This window comes from Cornus florida, unplaced genomic scaffold (assembly GCF_030987335.1).
Source record: "Cornus florida cultivar Cherokee Brave unplaced genomic scaffold, ASM3098733v1 CherokeeBrave_3.0.0_Hap2_Chr05, whole genome shotgun sequence".
Classification (NCBI taxonomy): Eukaryota; Viridiplantae; Streptophyta; class Magnoliopsida; order Cornales; family Cornaceae; genus Cornus; species Cornus florida.
The window spans coordinates 2,172,909-2,182,816 of NW_026775575.1; the positions used below are offsets into that span (position 1 = coordinate 2,172,909).

Here is a 9,908-nt window from a genome sequence, read left to right on the forward strand (position 1 = left end):
CATTTTTAGGCACTTATCCCGAAAATAAGCTAACTCAGCCAAATAAGAGCTTAATTGAAGCAATTCTAGGGTTAAGCAAAGAAAGGAGCAAAGTGGAGAAAGAAGGAAGCAAATGAAGCCAATGGTGGGAAGCAGCAAAGTTCAATCGATCCAAGTTCAAGGTTTGATCGATCGAGCAATGATCGATCTCAGCACTTCAAGATAAATCAAAGCATTGACCCAAAAGCATAAAGTTCCAAAAGTTCGATCGATCCAACACCATCCTTTGATCAATCGAACACTTCTGTCCCTATTCAAATGATTGATCATATCCACAGCTGTACCACCCACTAACCACTTTTGTCCTTTTTCCCATAAATATTCTTATAAATATCTCGGATTTGTCTTTTTCCAAAAAGCTCAGCCAGTTGGAGTGATCTAGCCTAAGTTCGATCGATCTTACTTACTTTCGATCGATCCAAGTTCAAGGTTCGATCGATCGAACTTCCTCCAAAACGAAAAAGTTAAAATTCAATCTCATTGAAAGTTGTCCTTTATCCAATCATTAGGGAATATTGTGTGCACGACCCCAGCTCATTTTGGGTGTCATTTTGACCTACCTATATAAGGATAAGGATTGTTTTTACAATGGGGAGCCAACATTATTTTCATATCATCTCTTGGAGAGGAAGTTTAGAGGAGAAGGAGGCTAAAGACACCATTGGAGTTCTTTATCAACAAGGAGCAGATTTCAACCATGGAATTAGCCCTTGAGGGTTAGAGCATCATCACCATGAGTGGCTAGACATCCTCTTAGGGCTAGAGTTAGCCCCAAGCATGCTTTCTATATCTTAATCTTGTGTATTATTGAGGGATTAGTGTTGCAATTGATGTTTTGACACTTTGATATATATAGATCTTGTTTATTCAATGATTTATGTGGTTTAATGCTTCCAATTGGTCATTTCATTCTATCCATATGTCTATGTATGCTAGAATAGATGTTCATGTGCTTGTCTCTAGATTTTATGTTATTGATGCATGTCTATGTGTATTGATGCAATAGATTTGGAGATTGCCAAAACATAGTGCTTAAAGAAATGCTCTTGTGATTCTCTTGATGGTTCATGCTTATGCCTTGATGGATTGTGCCTCTCCCCTAGTTTATTTTCATGCTAGTAGTGTAGATGTAGTGTAGTTGTAGTGTAATGTTAAATGGGTGGACAATCTATGCTTGTTGTTTGATGATCCAAGCTTTTGAATACAAGTAGCATATGTCTCTAACCTTGTGTTGTATTTGGATTGTGAGCTTAATAAAAGGATTAATGACTTGTTTTGATCTATTGTGCCTTTCACATGTTGTTTAGACAATATGTACTTCATTGCTTAGATATATTGTGCCTTTCAAATGATGTTCAGACAATACATGCTTAACTAGTCATCCTTGCTTGTTGAATCAACCAAACACACACACATCAATATTGCAACACACCATTTGCCCTCATTAATCACTTGTCAATGATATAGAAATGCATTGCTTGGTGGTGATCTCTAAACCCCAAGATCTCTCTATCTTACTTACTCTTAATTGCATTATTTTGCTATCACTTAGTTGAATTTAGTAGTTCTTTAATCAACCAACCAACCAATTGTTTGATCACTCGACCTACTAGCCCTAATTGTAATTCCACGACAATGCTCGATCCTCACAGTCCCTTGGGACCATCCCTACTCACTCTTGCTACGTTAGTAGTAGTGGTGGTAGTGGTTTTTTTAAATTTAAATTTGACCTAAAAGGCTTTTCTTGAACCGCACATTCACCACATCAATTTTGGCATGGAGGAACGGCCTCGCCCCGTCAAATTTTGGCACCGTTGCTAGGGATTTGTTGATTAGATTTGGCAACGTCGGATTTGTGGAATTGATTAGGATTGGTACTCTTTTGATCGTGTCTTTACTTTATTTTTATTTTTCTTTTTGGTTACATATTGTCTTGATTACTTAACTAGGTGCATTGTTGGAGAGGAAGCAAGCAAAGGAGCCATCAAGCATTCAATTCAAGCAAACAAAGAAAGTAAAAAGCTAAAAATTCTAAAATTGCTAAGCTAAGCTTTAAAATTTGGAGTTGAAGTGCTAAAGGACCTTTGTGAGGCTTTCTTTACTCAATCCCTTAGTTAAATCGTCGGCCCGCGTAGAGGCTTATTTTTTATTGTCTTACATCATTGTTGTTAAAGTATGGGAGTATGAATTAAATGTTTGTGGAAGAAGTCTAATTGCATTGTTGTGAAGGCATAGTGTTTGTCATTCTTTGTGTTTGTTATGTTTTGTATTGTGCATGCATGGGCGTCGTTCATTGAGACCAACTCTTGTCCCTCTTGATTTGCATCTTGAATCTATCATTAGAAATCCTAAGGGAAGAGGAAGTTCAAATAGAGCCAATCTTTCAATAGATGACCATAATGACAATCATGTTGAGGACATTGGTCACATAGACCAACAAGGTATCCTTCATCCCAATGTGCACAATGAGAACATATAAGTACCATTAGGCATGCCTTGGTCGTTCATTCACCAACCACCACAACAACAAGGCCAAGTTCCATATGGAATGCCAAGGCCAATGTATGCTCCACAACCTCCCATCAACAATCAAGGAATTCAAAACCAAGGTGTTCATGTTGCACCTCAAGTAGCTAATCCACCTATTACTTTAAGGGACCATTATGTGCCTAATGAGTATAATGCACCTACATGCATCCAATTGCCTCCATTTAGAGCACATCATTATGAAATTAAGCCACAAACCATTCAAATGCTTCCTAACTATCATGGACTTCCAAGTGAAGAACCTTACAAGCATTTAGATGAGTTTCTTGAAGTATGTTCCACCGTAAAATATACGGACATGCCGGAAGAGGTTTTAAGACTCAAACTTTTTCTATTTATCTTAAAAGACAAGGCAAAGTATTGGTTTAACAATCTTAGGCCTTTTTCAATCACTTCTTAGGTAGAAATGCAACAAGAGTTCTTGAAGAAGTACTATCCGATTTCTAAGACTAATGCCATGAGAACCTCAATTCAAGAATTTTCACATGGGGATGGAGAAACGTTTCATGAGGCATGGGAACGCTTCAATGAATTGCTTAGGAAGTGTCCACATCATGACATGCCCAAATGGCAGTTAGTCCAATACTTCTTTGAGAGCTTATCGGACAACTATAAGGGTATGGTTGATGCTTCCATGGGTGGCTCATACATTAATAGGCATGAGGATGACTTGTGGTGTTTCTATGAAAGCATGAGTGAAAATTCTTTGCATAGAACACTATCATCCAAGAATGGTAGAAATTCACAAGGTAGGAAGAGTGTTGGCTTACATCAAGTTGACCATTCAAATGAAATAACCGCTGAAATGAAGTCTTATCTCAAAGGTTTGATTAATTTTTTATTAACCAAAACTCGGCGAACCAAGTATCTTCCTTCCCTAACCATTCTCATCGTGCATCAAATGAAACATGTATGACTTGTTCTAGTGTTCTTCATTCTACTTCTCATTGTCCTCACGGACAAGTGCAAAGTGAATGTAATGAATAAGTCAATGCGGCTTTTGTGAACCAAGGGAACAATCCTTATAGTACTCATTATAATCCAAGTTGGAGGAATCATCTGAATTTCTCTTGGAAAAACCAAGGAGAGGTTTAGAGGGGGTTTCTTCTTCGTGTTTTTCCAGAAAATGTCATCTTGGTATCAGAAATCCCTCACGAAGTTCAGCTTTCTGTTTTCCATTTAGCAACTTTTTCAACCCTCTGGACCAGATTTCTTGGGAGGGCATTTTGGGCATTTCAGAGTGAGTATTTTTCATTTTCTTCTGCGAGGTCGAAAATCCCATTTTTTTCGGAAAAACCCCTGCTGCCAGGTTTTTGCTGAGTTTCAGCACAAGTGTGCGAACGGTACCCTCCTTCTAACCGGTTAGATATGCTTAGGCAGTGTTTTGGTCATGATTTTTGGCCTCCTAACCGGTTAGAAAGGTCTTCTAACCGGTTAGATGTTCTTGGGTTGGTACCTTTTTACTATTTTGCCCTTTCTTCTTCCGTTAGCCATATCTTCTTCATCCGGACTCCGAATCAAGTGATTCTTGAGTCTAAGTTTATTAATTTTTTGTTGTCTTTCCAATGGTGTGCTCGGTAGCCCCCACTTGCATGTTGGAAATGATGTTTTTGCCCCTAGGTTCATTCTTGTCCATTTTTTAAACGTTGCTTCCGCATTTGATTCCTTTGGGTTCCGTGACCTCATTGAGGGTCACATTAACGTCTTAGGGATGTGTTGTATCTCTAAAGACCGTTATTTTGTCTTTTGCTTCCGCATTTCGGATCCTTTATCGGGTCATCTTTTGGTTCATCATTGACTCACCGGGTTGAAAAACTTGGGCCTTCACAAAATAGATGCTTTCAATAACCGATAAGATATTTAAATCTTTCGTTTAGTTGATGAGTTATCAGTCGAATTTATAGTAGGTGATAAGCACCGAATATTGCATATTCAAGCACCATTACTTGCATTAGTTAAGTCCATTAGCGGGGTTTAATGTACAGTTTTACTTTATTTATGTATCTCTATCTTGTTTCAAGTCAGTTTCCCCGAATATGATTAAAGAAGCGATTTCGACAATCTCTTGTTGAAGTAGATGCACCGTTGTCGGGAAGCCATCTTCTGGACTGAACCTCTGGAGTCGTCATATGTGTGGAGTTCATGGCATAGTTCTCATAATGGTAATCGTGTCGACGAATCGGCTCAGAGTGTCACGAGAAGCTTTGTTGATGTGTTGCAGTCACAAGGCCCCGCGAGCGCCCGTCGCGCCATCGCGGGCGCCCTCCGTTTATGCCAGTAACTTCCCTCGACCCATGAAAGCCTGCGGGCGCCAGCCAGCGCCCCGCGGGCACCTGCGGATCTGCGAAAGACATCTGACCAGCTCTGGATTTCAAGCTAATTTTGGTCTCGTATGCAATTTCTGTGGTTCTAATTCATCTAGGGTGGTTGGAGCTCAGGATTGGGTGGATAGAAAGTAGATTTTGGGTGGATAAGAAGAAAAAAAAGGCATGTTTTATCTCATATCTCACATTTTTGGTTAATAGTGAAGGAGAGAAAGAGGAGAAAAGAGAGTTTTTGGTGTGGCTAAGTGGTGGAGCTCGAAAATGGAAGAGGTCTTCAAGCTTCCTCCTTCCTCTAGTGCATCCATGGGTAACTAAGCTTCCATCTAGCGAGGTGATGAAGTCCTCCCTTGTAAACATGTTTTAGATTAGCTTATATTTTGGGGATAATGATGTATAGTTTGGTCTTTTCATAATCTAGAGCATATTACTTGATGTAATGAATTTTCAGGTATATAAATGATTGTTTTAAGTTAATTATCTTATCTTAGATGGTTTTTTATCTCAATCATAATGCTTGTATTTTCATAGTGACAATGGAAATAAGATTGTGAATGGTTTTCATGGCATGTTAATAGAGAAACTTGATAGTCCATTGCTTAGGTATTTCCTTTGATGGTTTATGCTTGATTCCTAGTTTCATGTGCTTTATCATTTGATTAAAGGCTTGATGATCTTTTGCTTAGGAGAGTATGCTTGATGCTACACCCTAGTTTCGGTAGTTCAAATGTATAAAATTTTGGTGGATCATTCTTGTTTTGATTTAATGAACTTCTTGATGATTATATGGCAATCATGTGTTGCTATATAATTCATGACCATTATATATATTGTCTATCCCCAACTTAGTCTTTGTCTAGCATGTGTATAGGGTTGAAGGTGGATTCACTTCCCTAGTCCCTTCTTTATTATCTCTACCTCTTTACTTTAATGTCTTATGCATTTTTAAATTCCTAATTTTAGTGACAACCCAAACACAACTCTATAACCCTTCATCACTCTAAACATGATTCTAGACACCTTAGTTTCCATAAACTAGCAGTCCCAGTGATTCGACCACCCTATTTTACAATGATTTGTGCTATTGCAAAGGTTGATGTATAATTGCCACAACCGATCAATAGGTATAATAATAACACTTGTTATTACCAAGGTAATTCAGGAGGTCAACTTTAAATGTCAGAGCTAACCCAGGAGAAGGTGTTACCTTACTCAGATGGAGTTTAAGGTACTAAAGGAAAATTTAGTAGTTTCTGTAGATAGTGTTTTGACGGTCGAGCAACTAAGATGGAAAATTTATAATTTTTCTCAGTGCACTCAGACAATTAGAAGGTACATCATGACATCAAATGTCAGTTTTGGTGAAACAGGAACTGGAACGACCCGGTCATTTGCCTCCCTTTCCTTTTTCTTGAAATTTTACGAATGAATTTTGTTCGTTTAATTTTCTTTTCTGAGCTCTGTTTCGTGTTGCTTAGTGTCATCTCAAGTGCTCAGAATTGGTTTCTGGGACTCTTTCATGTGAATTGACAACTTCCTTTGAGGACCGAGTCATTTTCGCATTTTTCGTTTTTCGGACACTATGCGTTATTTCGTCTTTTCCCTATTATATCATTTTCCCTATTTCGTCTTATCTCTGTTTGTCAGTTTTTGGCACAACCTCACTTCTCATGCTCGGAGTTGGTTTTTGACTTCACGTGCCTTCATCTTGAGTGGTTTCCTCGAAATACGTATCTTCACTTTTGCAAGAAAGTATTCTGGTTGCTCCCGGTGTCCATAGGGGCATGGATGCAAAGTTCTTTGAAATTATTTTCTTTTCTTGGGGTGTTTTTCATAAATATCTTTTGAAGATATATTATTTCAGGGGTTTTTAAGAAAATATTTTTGGAAGATATTTTCATTCTGGGCCATAAGTGCAGTTTTCACTTTTTAAAGAGGCCATTGTGCAAATAATGAAAGTTATTGCAAAATGTCTTGTTTTAAGCCTGGATCCTCATACAAGATTCATTTTCACATTTCTTTGAGTTGTGTACTCTTGGAATTTCCTCCTGGACGATGTTTTCCAGTTTCAGGGTTTCTCGCCCCGATTAGCGCTAAACTTGTTTTGGGCATAACTTTTTGCTCGGGACTCAATTTTTGACGCCGTTTCTTCCGTTGTTCATATTTTATTATTTTGAATCTTTTTTGTTCACAAAGTTTTTCCATTTGACCGCGTCTGCTCAAATTTTACTTTTTTGGACCCGGCGGGGCCCGTTCGGGGCACTTTTTGAGATTTCTATAAAAAGGGGGTGAGATATTTCATTTTTCATCTTCTCCCCTCTTCATGCACGACCTGGAGCTCCCATGGCAGCCCAAGGGGTGCTGCTGTCTTCTCTCTCCTCTTTTGGTTCACTTTTCCTTGATGGAAAGTCTTCGGCCTTAACGTTTGTTGTTCCCCTCGCCGTGCTCTACCTTTCCCCCTTATTAGAATTCAGTTTGACAGTTTTTTGAGTTTGGTTTTGAGGTCAAGTTATGATTTTGATGGGGCTTTCATGGGGGTTATGTTCACGGCGTTGTCCCCGACAAAACCTAGTAGTTTCGTCGGATTCGGAGACGTTCCATTTTGCTGGCATTTGAGATTTTCATCTCAAATTGAGGTAGGGGATGTTTTAGGTTTAAATTCTTGTTATATAGCAAGGCTGTGATGCTTATACTACTTGTTTGCATGATTAAATATAAAATCTAGAGATTTTATTATTTATTTTTCTTGTACGGATCTAATTTTCCCGGTTGCTCATGACTTGGTTTAAACATGTAGCATGATTTTATATTGCCCCTTGATATGCTCATTGTCGTGTATTAAAATTGGAACATTTGAATAAGTATTAAAGATTTTATTTAATATTTATCTTAGGTGAAAGATTAATTCACATGGCCTTAACTAGTTTAAAATCAATATGTGTTAGCATATTAAATTAGGCCTTTGCATGCTCTCCAACATAGTTGAATTTGAAAGTAATTGGAGGTGTTTTGAAAATTAGTAATTATTAATTAATTTGATTAATTAATTTGTCCCGAGTGCACTATTCACTCTATTTAAATTCCGACTTGATATTCTTGACTTACATGCCATATAGCTTCACATATGTTCGATTTAGAATATTCGGTTAGGTTTTCAAACCTTTCATTTAATTAAATTCCTTGTTTAAGATTTAATCCTCATGGTGATATACAACCTGGAATTGAATTGTGGCATGCTAGAAAATTAAGCTTTGGTGTGGTTGTTCACATATATTAAATTGGGATTAATTGCATGAGAATTGTAACTTTTAATTTATATTTAACTTTAGTGAAAGGTTAAGTCACATGGTCTTAAATTGAATGAAATAACCTTGTAATGTGATATTACATTAGTCCTTGGCATATTCTCTAAGATATGTTAAATTGAGAGCATTTGGTTAAGTTTGAAAATCTAGAGATCTTAGTTAAAAGAATTAATTAAAATCTATTTTGTGGTCCTAATAGGTTAGTTGAGGTTTTAACTTGATATTTGTATTAGCCATGACTTGTTTACTACTATATATTAAATTGGGACTATCTGAAGTTGTTTTAGAACCTTGGGATTTAAATTAGCATGATTTAATTAAAGTTCTACTTTGTTGTTCTAACAACCTAATTGAGTTTTAGAATGGATATAGGTGATGACCTTGCCATGCCCTTTAACAAGTATTAAATTGAGATTAATTGAAATTGAATCGGAAATCTAGAGAATTTAATTGTGTTTATCTATTTAAATTCTATCAATTTGCTCCATGATCTAGTTGTGTTTTAGAAGTGGTTTCTATATTCAAATCATGGACTTGGACTTGTTGTATATTCATTTGGTTATGTTTTGAACATTGGATAACACAGTTGCTATGTTTGTATTCAAGAGAATATGTTTTCCTTATTGAATATATTGTTGCCTTGTGTAATGATTTGCACACTTCATGTTTAACATCTTTCATGCATAGCATGTAACGAATCGCACACTGAAGATTCGACATTCATCATATCATATTAGTTGTGGATTTAGAGCATGTATTGTATAGGTTTCCAAATTTGGTTGTTCTTAGTAGATAGTTGATTATCTTGCATATTCCTATTGATATATGCGTTGTTGCACAACTTGTTGATTTTGGAAACTTGGGGATGTCGTTGTTTGACTATGGCTAGGATGTGGTTCTAGTACGGGGGATAGTCCCTCTATATATACTCTAGTGCGCACATAGGGAGGTTACCCATGGGCTAGTAACCCTAAAGTAACTATGTTGTCGGTCTGATCCAGCGTGACGTCCGAGTATCCACTTTGTTTGATTTGGCCTTTCATTTTCAAGTTGATAACTAGATGATGTTGTAACTTGTTGTTTCTTATTTGTCGTTCCATTTTAAGTTACAAGATGTTAACTTTGCGAAATTGTGCTTTATGCGTTGTATTGAATGTTCTAATGTTGGTTAAATTGCATCGATATTGAAAATCGTGTTTTGATGTTCTAATAAAGCTTAGGATTGATCCTATTGATTCATTTATAACATAGACGTTAGGTGGCATGAACCACTATTGTTATTTTGTGCTTTAGATTCTAAGTTGATGGCTTTGAGAACTTAAACCTTGTTGCATTGTATAACATGCTCTTTTGTTGTTGAATTGCATGGATAATGTGAGTCTTGTTAACTTGTATTCAAATATGCTTTTATTATGTTGTATGGATTACTCTAGTCCTAGTTCAATTGTATTGAAAATGCAATTCGTGTTAATATATGCTCAAGCATTCTTCTTGTCGTGTTCTTTAGATTATCCCAACCATGATTCGTTTCATACACGTATGTATATCATGATTCTTGTTGCTTAGACTCTAAGGTAGCTTAGGATGCTCCCCGAGTCTCACTTGGACATAGACGTTAGGTGGCATGGGCCCCTTTAACATGTTTCACCTTAAGGTGATAAATTTGTAAAATGCTAGGTCGATGCATGCTCATCTC

The 9,908-nt window shown here is 37.0% G+C and overlaps 1 pseudogene; it reads right to left on the minus strand.

Moving 5' to 3' along the window:
- Positions 1-3,048: 3,048 nt before the first annotated feature.
- On the minus strand, positions 3,049-3,147 carry LOC132310669 (small nucleolar RNA R71; annotated as a pseudogene).
- Between the last annotated feature and the right edge of the window lie 6,761 nt (positions 3,148-9,908).